Source organism: Chiloscyllium plagiosum, unplaced genomic scaffold, assembly GCF_037043375.1.
Source record: "Chiloscyllium plagiosum isolate Xiang-an unplaced genomic scaffold, Cpla_swu_hap1 HiC_scaffold_6, whole genome shotgun sequence".
NCBI lineage: Eukaryota > Metazoa > Chordata > Chondrichthyes > Orectolobiformes > Hemiscylliidae > Chiloscyllium > Chiloscyllium plagiosum.
In genome coordinates, this window is record NW_028270144.1 from 94,014,634 (window position 1) to 94,035,990 (window position 21,357).

A 21,357-nucleotide genomic window follows, 5' to 3' on the forward strand; every position below is an offset into this window, starting at 1 on the left:
ATAATTCAGTGACTGACTGGAAAATTCCTGTGCAGATTGCACTCAACCTCAAGAGAGACCCTGGAATGTCACACCTGGAATAGTATCAAGGAATTCCAGTGAAAAAATTCAAAGAAAGAAATACAACACAAAAACCTGAAGTAAGATACATGCAAGACTATGGGCATTGTATGAAGTTATGGAAAGCAGTTCCAGGAGAAAAGCATGTTTACGTCCTCCCTTCTTAGCTATATGCAACAGAAGGGGCGAAAAATCAACTGCCTTCCTGGTATGAGTATATTAGCGTTGAAACTTTATTGCTGGAACAGCACAGCAGGTCAGGCAGCATCCAGGGAACAGGAGATTCGACGTTTCGGGCACAGGCCCTTCTTCAGGAATGAGCAGAGAGTGTTCAGCAGGAGAAGATAAAAGGTAGGGAGGAGGGACTTGGAGGAGGGGAGTTGGAAATGTGATAGGTGGAAAGAGGTCAAGGTGAGGGTGATAGGTCGGAGTAGGGTGGAGGCGGAGAGGTCAAGAAGAAGACTGCAGGTCAGGAAGGCGGTGCCGGGCTGGAAGGATCCGGCTGAGACAAGGTGGGGGGAGGGGGGATGAAGAAACTGGTGAAGTCCAAGTTCATCCCCTGCGGTTGGAGGGTTCCCAGTCGGAAGATAAGACGCTCCTCCTCCGACCGTCGGGTTGTTGTGGTTTGGCGGTGGATGAGTCCAATGACCTGCATATCCTCGGTGGAGTGGGAGGGGGAGTTGAAATGCTGTGCCACAGGTTGGTTGGGTTGGTTCGTCCGGGTGGCCCAGAGGTGCTCCCTGAATCGCTCCGCAAGTAGGCGGCCTGTCTCCCCAATATAGAGGAGGCCACACCGGCTGCAGCGGATGCAGTAGATGATGTGGGTGGAGGTGCAGGTGAATCTGTGGCGGATATGGAAGTTTCCCTTGGGGCCTTGGAGAGAAGTGAGGGGGGAGGTGTGGGCGCAAGTGTTGCACCTCCTGCGGTTGCAAGGGAAGGTGCCGGGAGTGGTGGTTGGGTCGGTGGGGGGTGTGGATCTGACAAGGGAGTCGCGGAGGGAGTGGTCTCTACGGAAAGCTGCCCCTCTCTGAGGATGAAAGATCAGTCCTCAGCAGAGGTCTCACCTTCGTTCCCACACGTTCTCGGGTCAATGAATTCAATACACGGAGTGACACCGAACAATTCTTCCGCCGCCTTCGCCTCCGTGCCTTCTTCTTCAATCAAGACCCTCGCCCACCCTCTGACGATCCCTTCTCCCACCTCCAACACACCCCGTCCACCTGGACACCCCGTGCTGGCCTCCTACCTGCCCTCGACCTCTTCATAGCAAACTGCCGCCGCGATATTAACCGCTACCTGAACTCCCACACTCCCCCCACCCACTCCAACCTCTCACCCTCGGAACGCGCAGCCCTCCACTCCCTCCGTTCCAACCCCAACCTCACCATCAAACCAGCTGACAAGGGAGGCGCAGTAGTAGTTTGGCGCACTGACCTTTACACCGCTGAGGCCAAACGCCAGCTCGCAGATACCTCCTCCTACCGTCCCCTTGACCATGACCCCACCCCCCACCACCAAACCATCATCTCCCAGACCGTCCATAACCTCATCACCTCAGGGGACCTCCCATCCACCGCCTCCAACCTCATAGTCCCACAACCCCGAACCGCCCGTTTCTACCTCCTGCCCAAAATCCACAAACCTGACTGCCCCGGACGACCCATCGTCTCAGCCTGCTCCTGCCCAACCGAACTCATCTCGGCATACCTCGACACGGTCCTGTCCCCATTAGTCCAAGAACTCCCCACCTACGTTCGTGACACCACCCACGCCCTCCACCTCCTCCAGGATTTCCGCTTCCCCGGTCCCCAACGCCTCATCTTCACCATGGACATCCAGTCCCTGTACACCTCCATCCCCCATCACGAAGGACTCAAAGCACTCCGCTTCTTCCTTTCCCGCCGTACCACCCAGTACCCTTCCACCGACACCCTCCTTCGACTGACCGAACTGGTCCTCACCCTGAACAACTTTTCTTTCCAATCCTCCCACTTTCTCCAAACAAAAGGAGTAGCCATGGGCACCCGCATGGGCCCCAGCTATGCCTGCCTCTTCGTAGGGTATGTGGAACAATCCATCTTCCGCAACTACACTGGCCCCACCCCCCATCTTTTTCTTCGCTACATTGATGACTGTATCGGCGCTACCTCGTGCTCCCACGAGGAGGTTGAACAGTTCATCCACTACACCAACACCTTCCACCCCGACCTCAAATTCACCTGGACAGTCTCGGACTCCTCCCTCCCCTTCCTAGACCTTTCTGTTTCTATCTCAGGCGACCGAATCAACACGGACATCTACTACAAACCTACCGACTCCCACAGCTACCTGGACTACACCTCCTCCCATCCTGCCCCCTGTAAAAACGCCATCCCATTCTCCCAATTCCTTCGTCTCCGCCGCATCTGCTCCCAGGAGGACCAGTTCAAAATACGTACAACACAGATGGCCTCCTTCTTCAAGGACCGCAATTTCCCCCCCGACGTGGTCGACGGTGCCCTCCACCGCATCTCCTCCACTTCCCGCTCCTCCGCCCTTGAGCCCCGCCCCTCCAACCGCCACCAGGACAGAACCCCACTGGTCCTCACCTACCACCCCACCAATCTCCATGTACAGCGCATCATCCGCCGTCACTTCCGCCACCTCCAAACAGACCCCAGCACCAAGGATATATTTCCCTCCCCTCCCCTATCAGCTTTCCGTAGAGACCACTCCCTCCGCGACTCCCTTGTCAGATCCACACCCCCCACCGACCCAACCACCACTCCCGGCACCTTCCCTTGCAACCGCAGGAGGTGCAACACTTGCGCCCACACCTCCCCCCTCACTTCTCTCCAAGGCCCCAAGGGAAACTTCCATATCCGCCACAGATTCACCTGCACCTCCACCCACATCATCTACTGCATCCGCTGCAGCCGGTGTGGCCTCCTCTATATTGGGGAGACAGGCCGCCTACTTGCGGAGCGATTCAGGGAGCACCTCTGGGCCACCCGGACGAACCAACCCAACCAACCTGTGGCACAGCATTTCAACTCCCCCTCCCACTCCACCGAGGATATGCAGGTCATTGGACTCATCCACCGCCAAACCACAACAACCCGACGGTCGGAGGAGGAGCGTCTTATCTTCCGACTGGGAACCCTCCAACCGCAGGGGATGAACTTGGACTTCACCAGTTTCTTCATCCCCCCTCCCCCCACCTTGTCTCAGCCGGATCCTTCCAGCCCGGCACCGCCTTCCTGACCTGCAGTCTTCTTCTTGACCTCTCCGCCTCCACCCTACTCCGACCTATCACCCTCACCTTGACCTCTTTCCACCTATCACATTTCCAACTCCCCTCCTCCAAGTCCCTCCTCCCTACCTTTTATCTTCTCCTGCTGAACACTCTCTGCTCATTCCTGAAGAAGGGCCTGTGCCCGAAACGTCGAATCTCCTGTTCCCTGGATGCTGCCTGACCTGCTGTGCTGTTCCAGCAATAAAGTTTCAACTTTGATCTCCAGCATCTGCAGACCTCACTTTCTCCATGAGTATATTAGCTAAATATTCTAGTGCTAATGGACTAGAGAGTGCTGAGACAATTACAGTCAGGTAAATTGACTATACCTGTGATTTCAGGTATGAAGAGAAAAGAACGTAAAGTCTCTCTTTGATTACTGGAAGCAAGTTCTCAGTCAAAAGCCTCAATTACACAGAAAAATAGGCAACTCCTTTGACTCAACTGTCAGTCAGTTGGAATAATATGGCCTGATCAGAAAAATGAGACTCTCAACCTCAAGAAGAAGAGGTCTGATTCTGCAACCAGGTTTTGGATATTGGATGAGAACCTCATTAATGAACGGTGAGAGGCCATTTTCTTGTATCTGCAGGTGATCAGTACCCGATCTTACCTCAGCAATATGCAGTTTCCATTCTCCTGCACCCAGGACAGAAACTAGTCAGCAACAATTCCTGACATGAAAGTCAGAATGGGTAGCTGGCAGCTCCAGCTTGCCACTTGTTCCTCCAGGCCTCCATCTCAGACAGCAGTCACTAACGTCACATGGAATGCTCCATGAGCAGTGACTGTCTCCATCCTTTGTCCATAGAGGTTAGCATCAAATATGCACAGCCATAGCATATCATGACTCCACGCCTTTGACCCATATAGGATATAATTCCCCATTTTAATGCTGCCCTTTGGAACCTTTCAGTGCAACACCATTGCCAGGGCACTTTTCACACAGAGATAGGTACCCAATTCATGGGTTGGACCAGTGTCCATCACAGGGCTCCTCACTTGCTCTCTTGCTGCTCACTCACATTTTGTGCAAGCTTGAGGCAGTTTGTTAATAATTGTCGATTCTGATAGGCCACTTCAGGAATATCATGCGCAATTCTGGTCTCCCTCCTATTGGAAGGATGTTGTGAAACTTGAAAGGGTTCAGAAAAGGTATTGAAGGGCCAGGGTTGGAGGGCTTGACCTAAAAGGAAGAGGCTGAATAGGCTGGGGCTGTTTTCCTTGGAACTTCAGGGGCTGAGGGGTGACCTTATAGAGATTTATAAAATCATGAGGAGCATGGATGGGTTAAATAGACAATGTCTTTTCCCTGGGATGGAGGAGTCCCGAGAGCTGGAGGGCATAGGTTTAGGGTGAGAGGGGAAAGATATAAAAGGGACCTAAGAGGCAACTTTTTCATGCAGCGGGTGGTGCGTGTATCGAATGCTAGAGGAAGTGGTGGACGCTGGTACAATTACAACATTTAAAAGGCATCTGGACGAGTATATGAATAGGAAGGGTCAAGAGAGATATGGGCCAAGTCCTGGCAAATGGGATTAGATTATGTTAGGATATCTGGTTGGAATGGATGATTTCAACCGAAGGGTCTGTTTCCATGCTGTACATCTCTATGACTCTATGACTCTATGATCAGTCAAATAGGTTGGAATGTTGGTGTGCAGCACCATGCAACATCAGTGTCCCACTTACATCATGTGCTAGCAGTCCATCCGGCAAACACACACATTTGCTTCAATCAAATGGCCATGTCTCAATGTGTAGAGTCATAGACTCATAGAGATGTACAGCACAGAAACAACCCTTCAGTCCAACTTGTTCATGCTGACCAGATAACCCAACCCAATCTAGTCCCACCTGCCAGCGCCCGGCCCATATCCCTCCAGACCCTTCCTATGCATAGCCCTCAGTCCAATCAGGAGGAACTATTGTCATTCCTGGTAAACCTCTTCTGAGCCCTCTCCAGTCATTCAGGGAGCTGGTGCACCCTCAGTCAGGAAAGATGCTGAGTTGTCCTGCATGAATGAATGTGCTGCCTGTTTGGAAGAATGAGTGGGTGAGAGTGGTTAAGGAAGATGCTGCCTACAATATTGAGAATGTTAGAGCCTTGATGAAATATGGGTGCAATGGCAGAGTTAGAGTTAGTGTGATGTAGCAGAGAGAAGGTGGAACAAAGAAATTCATTCACTTTTTTGTCAGTTGGGTCATAGTTAGTCAAGGGCATTGACTGAACTCAGTCCAGAGGCTTGGACACAGTCACTTTGCTGCTTTGTCTGGTCAGTCTCATGGCTCCTATATCAATTCAGTACAGGAACCAACCACATCAGTCTTACTGATTACTCTGGGAGGGGGAGTGGCTCCCCCTCTTGTGGTAGAGTCCATTACGGAACAGGTAATTTTAGATTTGGTAAAGTGTAATGAGGCAGATGTGATTAAGGAGCAGAAGGTGAAGGAAGTCCATGAAGCCAGTGACCATAATATGACAGAATTCACCCTGCAGTTTGAGTGTGAGAAGTTGGAATCAAATATAGTATTATTTTAATTGAGTAATTGAGAGAGGAACTGGCTACAGTTAGAGTCATAGAGTAATACAGCATGGAAACAGACTCTTCGGTCCAACCAGTCCATGCCGAAGATAATCCTAAACTAAACTAGTCCTACCTGTCTGTGCTTGGCCCATATCCTTCCAAAAATTTCTTATTCATGCTCTTATTCAAATGTCTTTTAAACATTGTAACTGTACCCACATCCACTACTTTCTTTAAAAGTTTACTCCATACACGAACCGCTCTCTGTTTAATAAAAATCCCTCATGTCTTTTTAAAAATCTTTCTCCTCCCACCTTAAAAATATGCCCCCTAGTCTTGAAATCCCTCATCCTAGAGTAAAGACACCTGCCATTCACCTTATCTATGCCTGTCTTGATTTTATAAACTTCTACAAGGTCACTTCTCAACCTTTTATGCTGCAATGAAAAAAGTCCCAGTCTATCCAGGCTCCCCTTATAACTCAAATCCTCCACTCCTCCCGGTGACATCCTGGTAAATCTCTTCTGAGCCCTCTCCAGTTTAATAATATCCTTCCAATAACAAATAAGTTGATTAATATGTATTAATATAGATTAATGTATATTAATATCTATTAATATATAAATATGATGAGTTGATTAGAAGGGGAGCCTAGCAAGGAAGACGATGGAGCAGCAATGGGAGAGGTTTCTGGGAGTTATTTGGGAGGCACAGCAAAGATACATCCCAAGGAGGAAGAAACAATTTAAGAAGAGAATGAAGCAACCATGGCTGACAAGGGAAGTCAGGGATAGCATAAAAGCAAAAGAAAAAGCATACAATGTGGTGAAGATCGGGGGAAGCCAAAGGATTGAGAAGACTTTTTTAAAAAACCTGAAGAAGCAATAAGAGTGCAGAAGATGAAATATGAGGGCAAGTTACCTCGTAATATGAAACAATATTACAAGAGTGTTTTTTAGATATATAAAAAGTAAGAGAGGGGCAAGAGTGGAAATTGGATCACTGGAAAATGAGGTTGGAAAAGTAGTGATAGGAACCAAAGAAATGGTGGAGGACCTGAATAGGTACTTTGCATACTTCCACAGTGGAAGTCATCAGCAACATACCAGAACTTCAAGATAGTCAGAGGACAGAGGTGAGTGTAGTGGCCATCACTAAGGAGAAGGTGCTAGGGATGATAAAAGGTTTGAAGGTGGATATATCACCCAGACTGGATGGAGCACACCCCAGGGTTCTGGATGAGATACTGAGGAGATTGTGGAGACATGGGTGGTGATCTTTCTGGAATCACTGGAGTCAGGAAGGGTCCTGGGGAACTGAAAAATGGCTAATGCAACAGTCCTGTTTAAGAAGGGAGGGAAGCAGAGACAGGAAATTATAGGCCAATGACCTCAGTCATTGGTGAGATTTTCGAGTACATTATTAAGGATGAGTTTGTGGAGTTCTTGGAAGTATATGGTAAAATAGGGCTGAGTCAGCATGGCTTCAGCAAAGGAAGGTCATGCCTGCTAGAATTCTTTGATGAGGCAATGATTAAGTTAGAAAATGGCCAGTCAGTGGACTTGATCTATTTGGATTTCAAGAAGGCCTTTGACAAGATGGTGCACAGGAGGCTGTTAAATAAGTTAAGAGCCCACAATGTTGGGGCAAGGTATAGATAGAGGATTGGCTGACTGGCAGAAGGCAGAGAGTTGGATAAAGGGGTCTTTTTCAGGAGACTAATGGAGTTCCATTGAAATCAGTGCTGGGTCCACAACTATTCACCTTCTACATTAATGATTTGGATGAAGGAACTGAGGACATTGTTGCTAAGTTTGCAGACAACACAAAGGTAGGTGGAGGGACAGATAGTATAGAGGAAAGAGGGAGACTGCAGAAGGTCTTGAACAGGCCAGGGGACTGGGCAAAGAAGTGACAGATGGAACACAAAATGGGAAATTGTGAAGTTATGCACTTCGGTAGGAAGAATACAGATGTAGATCATTTTAAAATGGGAAAAGGCTTTGCAAATCTGAAACACAAAGGGCCTTGCGAATCCTAGTTCAGAAGTCTCATAAAGTTAACATGCAGGTTCAGCTGGCAGTTAGGAAGGCAAATGCAATGTTATCATTCATTTTGAGAGGCCTAGAATACAAGAGCAGGGATGTACTGTTAAGGATATATAACACTCTGGTCGGACTGTATTTGGAATATTGTGACCAATTGTGGACTCCTTTCTAAGGAAAGATGTGCTAACGTTGGAGGGGATCCAGAGGAGTTTCACAAGAATGATGAAGGGCTTGTCATACAAGGAGTGATTGAGGACTCTGGGTCTGCAATTGATGGATTTTAGGAGGATGAGAGGGCTGTCACTGAAATTTTCAGAACACTGATAGGCCTGGAGAGAGTGGAAGTGGAGAAGATGTTTCCATTTGTAGGACCTGCAGGCACAGAGTGAAGGGATGATCCTTTGAAACTAAGATGAGGTCTTCAGCCAGCAGTGGTGTGGCTGTGGAACTTGCTTCCACAGAAGGTTGCGAAGGCCAAGTCTTTGAGTGTCATTAAGACAGACATAGATGGGTTTAGATTAAATTTTTTTTTAGATTAAATTAGATTACTTACAGTGTGGAAACAGGCCCTTCGGCCCAACAAGTCCACACCGACCCGCCGAAGTGCAACCTACCCATACCCCTACATTTACCCCTTACCTAACACTACGGGCAATTTAGCATGGCTAATTCACCTGACCTGCACATCTTTGGACTGTGGGAGGAAACCGGAGCATCCAGAGGAAACCCACGCAAACACAGGGAGAACGTGCAAACTCCACACAGTCAGTCGCCTGAGGCGGGAATTGAACCCGGGTTCTTGATTAGTAAGGGGATCGAGGATTATGAGGAGAAGATGGAAGAATGGAGTTGAGAAACATATCAACCATGAGTGAGTGGAAGAGGAAATTTGATGGCCAAATGACCTAATTCTGCTCCTATAGTCTTGTAGCCTTTTGGATAGTAATAAAGTCAAAGGGATGTATGGCATGGAAACTGACCCTTCGGTCCAACTCGTCCATGCCGACCAGATATCTTAGAGAAATCTAGTCCCATTGGCCAGTATTGGCCCATATCCCTCTAAACCCTTCCTATTCATGTACCCATCCAGATGCCTTTTAAATGTTGTAATTGTACCAGCCTCCACCACTTCCTCTGGCAGCTCATCCCATACACACACCACTCTCTGTGTGTAAAGGTTGCCCCTTAGGTTCCTTATATATCTTTCCCCTCTCACTTTAGATCTATGCCCTCCCCCCCCCCCCCCAGCAAAAAAAATAACCTTCTCTATACACCCTATCCATGCCACCCATGATTTTTGTAATGCTCTATAAGGTCACCATTCATCCTCCGAAAATAACCACAACAACTGACTTCAAAAGTACAGCACAATTGTTGGTATAGTTTATCAGTTAGGCAGGGGCTCCGATGAAGACTTAAATGAAATAATTGGGTGAGAATGTCTGTGAAATAACTTCACAGAAGCTGATATTCCATCACCAACTCACCTTTTATTTACATGTGGAAAATCCTTGACATTAATCCAGTTTCCTCCGAGCCAGCTCTCAGAGTGAACAGAACCTCTCACACTCCTGTTTATGTCTGTCAGCCAGGGTTCCCTGATTGAACCAGGTTAACAGCCCCTATCAGGGAACTCATATCCTATGAGGTCCACCTAGCTGATCTCTTTACAATCATGACAGTCTGAATGAGCTCTCCAAATGAGATTAATTTTCACGCCCTTTCCCTGGAACCCTGAACTTCATTTCTACTTAAATAATCACCTATTGATCTCTTGAATGCCTTGATTACACCAGCCTCCACCACACTCCTAGGTGAGAATTCCAGAGTCAAAGCATTCACTGCTGTATAATTTTCTTCTGACATTGCATTTACTTTGTTTGCTAGTCACTTTAAATCAGTACCATCTTATTCTTGACCCATTTCTGAGCTGGAAGTGTTGCTCATTGACTATTCTACTGGACCTGTCATGGTTTTGAAAACTTCAAAGAAAGTTCCTATCAAGCTTTAGCTAACAAAGGAAAATAGTCCCAACTTTTCCAATCTTTCTTCAAACTGATGTTTTCATCTGTGCAACCATTCTCATAAACGTCTTCTAAACTCTGTCCAATGCATTCACATTTTTCCTAAAATGTGTTGTCCACAACTATACACAATAAGTTTAGGTTTAGGTTTTATTGTCATGTGTACTCAAGTATAGGGCCACAGTGAAAAGTGTACAATGTCACCATTCCTGGTGCCAGCTTAGATACAAAGGTACCGTGGTACAAAACCTAAGGTACAAAAATAGAAAAATTAAGAAATAAGTTAAAAAAGTTCAGCACTACAATTCTTCTCAGTATAATGTCGAAAACAATGCTCTATCTAATGTTTTTTGCAGGTCCAGCATAACCTCCCTGCTCTTGTACCTGTGTCCCTATTAATGAGCTCTAGGATACTTTATTCACCTCTCTTTTCACCTGCCTTGCTACCTTTAAGGAACTATGCACATTTATGGCCAGGTCTCACTACCTCAGTACACCCTTTAAAATATCACTTTTTTTTTGTTGTGTTTCCATGTTCTCTCTATCAAACTGTATCACTTGACACTTCTCTGCATTGCATTTCATCTGCTACCTGTCCACCTAATCCATCAACTTGTCAGTGTCCTTTTGAACTTCTATGCTGTTCTCCTCAAAGTTAATAATGCTTCAAAGTTTTGTTTCATCTGCAAACTTTTAAATTGTCCCCTGTACTCCAAGATTTAGACAATGAACCTAAATTGGGAAAAGCAAAGGTTCCAAAACCAACCCCTGGGAATCTCCAGCCTGATTATTTTGCTTCCTGTTACTTAGTAATTTTGTAACAATGTTGCTACTGTCCCTGAGGTATTTAATGAAGTATGTTGCCTCAAAAGTCTTCTGTGTTCTATTGAACACCTTTTGGAATAATTTATTCGGTCACGTTCTTTAAAAAGTAAATTCTGCTCAGGATTGTAAAATTTCAGCCATAAAATATGAATCTTAAACCTCAGGCAATTAGTGCATTAATATTCAGTGTAATAGTCAGACCTAACTAAGGTAGCAATCAGCTAAAAAAACTAACTAGTTTTGAAAGAATAGTGTAGTTAACGCATGAGTACTTAAACTTCAAGGTTCTTTATTCAACTTTGATGAGGCATTTATAATCAATACGGAATTTGTGTTTCATGTGCAAAGTGTATATAAAGTCCTAAGATCCACCATGGATTTGTAACTCCAGTTTTGAAAAAAGGTAGTTTGTCCAGGGTATTTCCTAGTGGAATGATGGTGCTATCAAAGTTTTTAAAAAGTATTTCAGAACTTCTTCAAGGATTTTCTTTATAAAGCATTTAAAATCATAATACACCTCTCACTGAGTTGAAAACCAACCTCAAAGGCCATGTCTGTTCCCAGATGCTGGCTTTAATGTTTTCTGCCTCAAGCACTTAAGCAGAAGGTAACGACATCAGAAGCCACTTGACCATAATAACGCACAGTGTACAAAAGCATTTTTCCATGCAGCCCTTGTTAATGAAAAATAAATGCATGTCCCACCACATGCTGCTACAATTATTCCAGTATATACGGTCTACCAAAAAAAAATTATCACTATTTGTTTTTTCTAGAATTTCCCACCTTCATTTGTCCCTACATACACCGCATAAATAATGTTTAAAACTTTCAGACCTCCCAATGTTTCAATATATGAGGTGTTGGGGCTGCTCTTAGGCCTGGGTAATAGTTCTTCACTGGGAATCCCACTTGTTTTGAGTTAATGCTACAATTCTTTTTTGGTACTGTTACAAAATATGCTTTATATTTAATATTGTTTGAAGGACTTACATTCTGAAAGATATGGAAAATGGATCTATTTCAAATTTTTGTAGAAATACTTATATTTTTTTTTCTATTGTACAAGGCCATTGTACGTTTCTATAAATCAGAACTTAACTGCGATAGTTCATTTTGGAACTTTTTTAAAAACATGGCTTTCTATAAATTATAAGACTGTTGGTAACTGCTTGCTTTGCTGTTATGCCATTTACAGCTGTTTTGAACAGTGACTGTTTTGGAGACGTAATTATTTTACCTTGTTCAGTGTAAAATCTGCTAATTACAAGCTGAGTTGGAGTGAAGCCTCCTTAAAACAAACCGAGTTGAAGGAAAGCTTGTTAAGAACAGGCTGTCCGGCTGAACTCTTTCCTTTCTGAAAATAAAACCATCTAATTAAGTTCAAGCTGAAACCTTTTTTGTTGTTTTGAAAGAGTACTTGAAGAAGCATGTCATTTGTATTTCTTGAGGTCAAACCTGCTATGCCATTTTGGCTCATTGTGGCTTTGTTCCAGAAGGCAACAAGATGTAATTAGGCACTTGCCCATTTATCTGAAATTTTGATCACAGCCATTCTAGTGAGTGACTGTACAATCAACTAGATTCAATTAGTTTTACACTAATCTTTCAGCGACAAAGAAAAAGCCACAAGTGCTGCAATGAACTGAAGAACATCGTCTAAACTGACACTTTAGAACTGAGAGATTGCTGTGCTGTTGGAGCTGCCATTACCTGTCTGCAGATTGAGATTCCTTCTTCCTGATCAATCATAAGTTATTCCATGACACATTTTAAAAAAGAACGGCGTTCTCCCAAATTCCTGGCAAACATTCATTTCTCAATTAATGCTATTGAAAAAAACAGATTAACTATCCATTCTTTCCACTGGGGACTAATATTTGGGAAATTTCATGGACCTGCTCCCCGATCACTGACATTCCTTCACTGGAAAAATGGGAATCAATTGTTTAGGAGCATAAATGAGATTTCCAGCTTTATTACACTGGCAGGGTGGAACCGGATCTGTGGAATGTCCTGGTTCGTGCTAGTTTCAGCATTGTTTTCGGCAATGAATAGTGTAGAATAAATTTACCACTACTTCTGAGTCACTGTGGCTAAAATGCTGAGCCTTGACAATGACTTGTTTTGGTGTGTTGTGCTCATGCAGATACCACTGTTTTTTGTGATGTCACCTGTACACTATTTTATCTGTGGAGATTTTATTGACTGGCTTAGAATTCCTACTTGGGGAAAATATCTCAAGATATTGTAAACAAGTGATATCAAACAATATTTTGTATTGAACCATATAATCATTTGTTTTGACAGAATGGTTGGTTTTGGAGGAATGGCTTAAAAAACCAGGTCAGGAACTTCAAAGCCTAGGGCCTAACCCTCTGAATGCACAGATATTTTTGAAGGTTTTAGGGCCAGAGAAGGTTACAGAAATAGGGAGAGAGGGGTAAGACCATAGAATAGGATTACACTTTTAAAAATTGAGGCATTTTGCAAAAGGAAAACAATATAGGTCAATGAGGGTAGTGATGATAGACTGAACAGAACTTGGTGTGAATTTGGATAGACACAGTAGAATATTCAATAAACTCAACTTTATAAACAGTAGAAAGACTGCCAGGAATGTGCTGGAACACTGAAGATTAGGGATAACAAAGGTATGGAAGAGGATTTCATCAGGTGATAAGCCAAGAAGGTAAGCAATGTCACAACAGTGAGAGTAGACAATGTTGGTGATGGAGTAATTGGAAACTCCTCTCAGTCAAATACCTTTAACGTCTTGGACATCAAAGCAGTGTTCCTGAACTTTTCACCCTTCAGGTTATATATTTCTAAATTCAGATTAATTCAAAAATACTACACTAAACCACTGTCCATCACTCTGCATTATACATTATCTTAAATAAAATAAATAGTCCTTGACTGGTATACATATGGTTCTTGAAATTTAGAAATAACAGGAATTTAAGAAATTAATGATGCCACCAACAAAATAGAGAAAGATGATCCAAAGACTCAAAGAAACCAGGATGTAGAAGCAGTTTGGGTAGAGAGGAGAAATGTTAAAGGCAAGAAATCATGTGTGGGAGTGGTGTCGAGGCTCCTAACAATAACCACATGATATGATGTGGTATGAAGGTGAAATAATAGAAAGGTACAATGATTATCATGGGGAGTTCAATTAGCATATCGATGAATGAAATCAAAAAGTGAAGTAGCCGAAGTAAAGAGCTCTTATAATGTTTTCAGAATAGTTTCTCTGAACAGGATGTCCTGCAGCTGACCTAGCTGTATCCAATAAGATAAAATTAATTCATTACCTTAGAGTGAAGTTGTGCTCAGTAGCAGTGATCATAATATAATTGTATTCCAAATTCAATTTGAGAGGAAAAGGTTGGAAAAGAGTCTAATTTTTTGAACATAATTTAGAGCAATTATGAGGACATACAAGCATAGTTAGATAAAATGACTGGCAAATAATGTTAGGGAATAAGTCAATAGAGATGCAGCAGCAGACTTTAAAGGGGATGTTTCAGAATACCCAGGATAGATACATTCCAATAAGAAAGAGCAGTTCAAGAAGACATATCAACTGTGATTAGCTGAAAATGTTGAAGATAACATCAAACTTAAAGAAAAAGCATATCATTGAAGAAAAATGAGAAAGGTCTGAGCAGAAATTAACAACGCAAAGAAGGACCAGCATGTTCCTGAAAGCACGAAAAATAAGGATGGCAAGATTCAAGAATCCTGGATGACAAGAGATATTGAAATTTTATTCAAAAAGAAAAAGGAATCATATGTAAGGTTTAGGAAACTGAAATCACACAAGCCCTGGAGGAACAAAGGAAGCAGGGAAGAACTTAAACAAGGATATAGGAGTTCTAAAAGAGGCAATGAAATGTCCTCAGGGGGTAGGAGTAGGAGGTATCCCAAGGCATTTATAAATAGATTAGGAACAAGAGATTAGCTAGGGAAGAATAGATTGACTCAAGGCCAAAGGAGGGAATTTATGCGTATTGCCAGGGGAAGAGTGCGAGGTCCTTAATTTGTATCAGAATTCACTAATGAGAAGGATATGGATAATGGTAACATTAAGGAAATGTATGTTAATATTCTAGGGCATGTTGATATTAAGAAGGAAGAGATGTTTGGTGTCTTTAAAAACACTGAGGCAAATTAATCCCCAGGGCCTGATGTCATCTATTCCAGTATACTGACGGATATCAGGGAGGAAATCAATGAGGTAAAAACAATGACTGCAATCCAAGGAGCAGTAAAATCGACGTTTCGGGCAAAAGCCCTTCATCAGGAGTACAAGCAGAGAGCCTGAAGGGTGGAGAGATAAGTGAGAGGAGGGTGGAGTGGGGAGAAAGTAGCATCGAGTACAATAGGTTAGTGGAGGAGGGGATGACCGCAAAGACCGTTCCCTCCGAGATTGGAGTGGGGGAGGGAGGTAGACAGGTAGACAGGTTGAGGCAGTTAATGTCCCGGCGGGAGTTGGAAATGAAGAGGTCGAGGGCAGGTAATAGCCCAGTGCGGGGTGTCCAGGTGGATGCAGTGTGTTGGAGGTGGGCGAAGGGGTCCTCGGAAGGTGGGTGGGAGTCCTGATTGTGAAAGTAAGTTCGGAGGCGGAGGCGACAGAAGAATTGTTCGCCATCACAGCTTGTATTAAATTAATTGATGCGTGGACGGAGGGGGATGAAGGTGAGTCCTTTGCTGAGGACTGATCGTTCGTTCTCAGTGAGGGGAAGGTCTGGAGGGACGGTGAAAACATGGCAGGGCTGGGAGCTGGGATCTGGTGTGGATGTGGAGCTGGGAGTGGGGGTGGAGCCTGTAACTGGAGTGGGTGTGATGGTGGGGGGAATGGGGGTGGAGTTATGAGCAGGGATAGAGTTCGCCTCAGGGTTCAGGGGGGTGGGGATGGTGACAGTGGGATCTGTGGGGGGCATGTCAGCAGAATGCAGGTGAGTGGCGTTGGTGGGGGCAGAAGTGGTGGTTGCCACTGCAGGGTGTGACATCAGCGATGATGTGAGGGGCGGATGTGATGCCAAGTGTGGTGCATGAGGAATTGTGAGGGGCGGAAGTGGCTGTGGGAGTGGCCATGATGGGGGCGGAAGTGACATCATCAATCAGCGTGGGGATGGTAGCTGCAGCAGCCGCATGGCTAATGGCATCTGAGTAGTTCCAGAGGCCTGGGGAATCTACGGGAATGTTTGAGGAGCACAGGTTATGGAGGTGTGTAAATAAAATTTTGTTGTACTTACAGTTTTTGATGTTTGAGATGGAGTTGAAATACTGTTTGTTGAGAGTATGAATTCTCCTGAGGATGTAGTACAGAGTGGGTCCTTTGCAATTCTGAGAGAGTGTGGCCCTCAGCTGAGGCAGGGCTGACTGTAGAGAGGTTAGGTGCCGGCGCATTGCTGCGAGCGTGGAGCGGAGGATCTTGAAGGAGAACTGTTGCTGGTGTTTTTGAATCTGTAGTCTGTACTGTTTGTCCTGTTCGGGTCCCAGCCCTGTCATGTTTTCACCATCCCTCCAGACCTTCGCCTCACTGAGGACGAACGATCAGTCCTCAGCCAGGAACTCACCTTCATCACGCACAGCCCTCCAATCCCTCTGCTCCAATCCTGACCTCACCAGCAAGCCAGCAGATAAAGTGGTAGTCTGACCTCTACACCGCTGAAACCAAACGCCAACTTGAGGACACCTTTTCTTACCGCCCCCTCGACCATGACCACACCCCCCCATCACCAAACCATCATCTCCCAGACCATACAGAACCTCATCACCTCAGGAGATCTCCCACCCACAGCTTCCAACCTCATAGTCCGGGAACCCCACACTGCCCGGTTCTACCTCCTTCCCAAGATCCACAAGCCTGACTACCTTGGCTGACCCATTGTCTCAGCATGCTCCTGCCCCACTGAACTCATTTCTACCTATCTCAACACTGTCCTATCCCCTCTAGTCCAGGAACTCTCCACATACGTTCGAGACACCACCCATGCCCTCCACCTCCTCCAAGACTTCCGTTTCCCCAGCCCCCAACGCCTCATCTTCACCATGGATATCCAATCCCTCTACACCTCCATCCGCCATGACCAGGGCCTCCAAGCCCTCCGTTTCTTCCTTTCCCGACGTCCCCAACAGTACCCTTCCACCGACACTCTCATTCACCTGGCCGAACTGGTCCTCACCCTTAACAATTTCTCCTTTGAATCCTCCCACTTCCTCCAGACCAAAGGGGTAGCCATGGGCCCCCATATGGGCCCTAGCTATGCCTGTCTCTTTGTTGGCTACATAGAACAGTCGTTCTTCCGTAATTACACCGGCACCACACCCCACCTCTTCCTCCGCTACATTGATGACTGCATTGGTGCCACCTCGTGCTCTCGGGAGGTTGAGCAATTCATCAACTTCACCAACACATTCCACCCTGACCTTAAATTTGCCTGGACCATCTCTGACACCTCCCTCCCCTTCCTGGACCTCTCCATCTCCATTAATGATGACCGACTTGATACCAACATTTTTCACAAACTCACCGATTCCCACAGCTACCTGGATTACACCTCTTCCCACCCTACCTCCTACAAAAATCCCATCCCGTATTCCCAATTCCTCCGCCTCCACCGTATCTGCTCCCAGGAGGACCAGTTCCACCACAGAACACACCAGATGGCCTCCTTCTTTAGAGAATGCAATTTCCCTTCCCACATGGTTAAAGATGCCCTCCAACACATCTCATCCCCATCCCGCACCTCTGCCCTCAGACCCCACCCCTCCAACCGTAACAAGGACAGAACGCCCCTGGTGCTCACCTTCCACCCCACCAACCTTCGCATAAACCAAATCATCCGCCACCTCCAAAAAGACCCTACCACCAGGGATATATTTCCCTCCCCACCCCTTTCCGCCTTCCGCAAAGACCGTTCCCTCCGTGACTACCTGGTCAGGTCCACACCCCCCTACAACCCACCCTCCCATCCTGGCACTTTCCCCTGCCACCGCAGGAATTGCAAAACCTACGCCCACACCTCCTCCCTCACCGCCATCCAAGCCCCTAAAGGAGCCTTCCACATCCATCAAAGTTTTACCTGCACATCCACCAATATCATTTATTGTATCCGTTGCTCCCGATGCAGTCTCCTCTACATTGGGGAGACTGGGCACCTCCTAGCAGAGCGCTTTAGGGACCATCTCCTGGACACCCGCACCAATCAACCACATTTGGTGCCTAACATTTCAACTCTCCCTCCCACTCTGCCAAGGACATGGAGGTCCTGGGCTTCCTTCACTGCTGCTCCCTCACCACCAGACGCCTGGAGGAAGAACGCCTCATCTTCCGCCTCGGAACACTTCAACCCCAGGGCATCAATGTGGACTTCAACAGGTTCCTCATTTCCCCTTCCCCCACCTCACCCCAGTTCCAAACTTCCAGCTCAGCACTGTCCCCATGACTTGTCCTGAATTGTCCTACCTGCCTATCTCCTTTTCCACCTATCCACTCCACCCTCCCCTGTCCCCAACCTATCACCTTCATCCCCTCCCCCACTCACCTATTGTACTCTGTGCTACTTTGTCCCCGCCCCACCCTCCTCTGACTTATCTCCCCACCATTCAGGCTCGCTACTTGTATTCCTGATGAAGGGCTTTTGCCCAAAACGTTGATTTTACTGCTTCTCGGATGCTGCCTGAACTGCTGTGCTCTTCCAGAACCACTAATCCAGATATCAGGGAGGAGGTTGTTGGGACCATGACAGAGATCTTTGTATTCTCTTTAGCCACAGGCAAGGTCCCAGAAGAGTGGATAATAGCCAATATTTTTCCTTTGTTTAAGAATGGCAACAGGGAGAATCTAGGGAATTATAGACTGGTGAACCTTAAATCAATGATAGGGAAATTATTGGAGAAGTTCTCAGGAACAAGATTTTCTCATGTTTTGAAAATAAAGGACTTATTAGAGATAGTCAGAATGGCTGTGTGAGGGAAGGGGAGAGAGTGGCATAGAGTACAATAGGTCAGTGGGGAAGGAGATGAAGGTGATAGGTCAGGGAGGAGAGGGTGGAGTGGATAGGTGGAAAAGGAGCTGGGCAGGTCGGACAAGTCCGGACAGGTCAGGGGATCGAGTTGCTGGAGGTTAGAAGCTAGGATGAGGTGGGGGAAGGGGAAATGAGGAAACTGTTGAAATCCACATTGATGCCCTGGGGTTGAAGTGTTCCGAGGCGGAAGATGAGGCGTTCTTCCTCCAGGCGTCTGGTGGTGAGGGAGCGGAGGTGGAGGAGGCCCAGCACCTCCATATCCTCGGCAGAGTGGGAGGGGGAGTTGAAATGTTGAGCCACTGGGCGATTTGGTTGATTGGTGCGGGTGTCTCGGAGATGTTCCCTAAAGCGCTCTGCTAGGAGGCGCCCAGTCTCCCCAATGTAGAGGAGACCGCATCGGGAGCAACGGATACAATCGATGATATTAGTGGATGTGCAGGTAAAACTTTGATGGATGTGGAAAGCTCCTTTGGGGCCTTGGATAGAGGTGAGGGAGGAGGTGTGGGCGCAGGTTTTACAGTTCCTGCGGTGGCAGGGGAAAGTGCCAGGATGGGAGGGTGGGTCGTAGGGGGGCGTGGACCTGACCAGGTAGTCACGGAGGGAACGGTCTTTGCGGAAGGCGGAGAGGGGTGGGGAGGGAAATATATCCCTGGTGGTGGGGTCTTTTTGGAGGTGGCGGAAATGTCGGCGGAAATTTCGGCGCCCCCTTGACCATGACCCCACCCCCCATCACCAAACCATCATCTCCCAGACCATACAGAACCTCATCACCTCAGGAGATCTCCCACCCACAGCTTCAAACCTCATAGTCCGGGAACCCCGCACTGCCCGGTTCTACCTCCTTCCCAAGATCCACAAGCCTGACCACCCTGGCCGACCCATTGTCTCAGCATGCTCCTGCCCCACTGAACTCATCTCTACCTACCTTGACATTGTCCTATCCCCCCTAGTCCAGGAACTCCCCACATACGTTCGAGACACCACCCACACCCTCCACCTCCTCCAAGACTTCCATTTCCCCAGCCCCCAACGCCTCATCTTCACCATGGATATCCAATCTCTCTAGACCTCCATCCGCCATGACCAGGGCCTCCAAGCCCTCCGTTTTTTCCTCTCCAGACGTTCCCAACAGTACCCCTCCACCGACACTCTCATTCGTTTGGCCGAACTGGTCCTCACCCTTAACAATTTCTCCTTTGAATCCTCCCACTTCCTCCAGACCAAAGGGGTAGCCATGGGCACATGTATTGGCCCCAGCTATGCCTGTCTCTTTGTTGGCTACGTAGAGCAGTTGATCTTCCGTAATTACACCGGCACCACTCCCCACCTCTTCCTCCGCTACATTGATGACTGCATTGGCGCCACCTCGTGCTCCCGTGAGGAGGTTGAGCAATTCATCAACTTCACCAACACATTCCACCCTGACCTTAAATTTACCTGGACCATCTCTGACACCTCCCTCCCCTTCCTGGACCTCTCCATCTCCATCAGTGACGACCGACTTGACACTGACATCTTCTACAAACCCACCGACTCCCACAGCTACCTGGATTACACCTCTTCCCACCCTACCTCTTGCAAAAATGCCATCCCGTATTCCCAATTCCTCCACCTCCGCCGTATCTGCTCCCAGGAGGAGCGGTTCCACCATAGAACACACCAGATGGCCTCCTTCTTTAGAGACCGCAATTTCCCTTCCCACGTGGTTAAAGATGCCCTCCAACACATCTCATCCACATCCCGCACCTCCGCCCTCAGACCCAACCCCTCCAACCGCAACAAGGACAGAACGCCCCTGGTGCTCACCTTCCACCCTACCAACCTTCGCATAAACCAAATCATCCGCCGACATTTCCGCCACCTCCAAACAGACCCCACCACCAGGGATATATTTCCCTCCCCACCCCTCTCCGCCTTCCGCAAAGACCGTTCCCTCCGTGACTACCTGGTCAGGTCCACGCCCCCCTACGACCCACCCTCCCATCCTGGCACTTTCCCCTGCCACCGCAGGAACTGTAAAACCTGCCTCCTCCCTCACCTCTATCCAATGCCCCAAAGGAGCTTTCCACATCCATCAAAGTTTTACCTGCACATCCACTAATATCATCGATTGTATCCGTTGCTCCCGATGCGGTCTCCTCTACATTGGGGAGACTGGGCGCCTCCTAGCAGAGCGCTTTAGGGAACATCTCCGAGACACCCGCACCAATCAACCAAATCGCCCAGTGGCTCAACATTTCAACTCCCCCTCTCACTCTGCCGAGGATATGGAGGTGCTGGGCCTCCTCCACCGCCGCTCCCTCACCACCAGACGCCTGGAGGAAGAACGCCTCATCTTCCGCCTCGGAACACTTCAACCCCAGGGCATCAATGTGGATTTCAACAGTTTCCTCATTTCCCCTTCCCCCACCTCATCCTAGCTTCTAACCTCCAGCAACTCGATCCCCTGACCTGTCCGGACTTGTCCGACCTGCCCAGCTCCTTTTCCACCTATCCACTCCACCCTCTCCTCCCTGACCTATCACCTTCATCTCCTTCCCCACTGACCTATTGTAC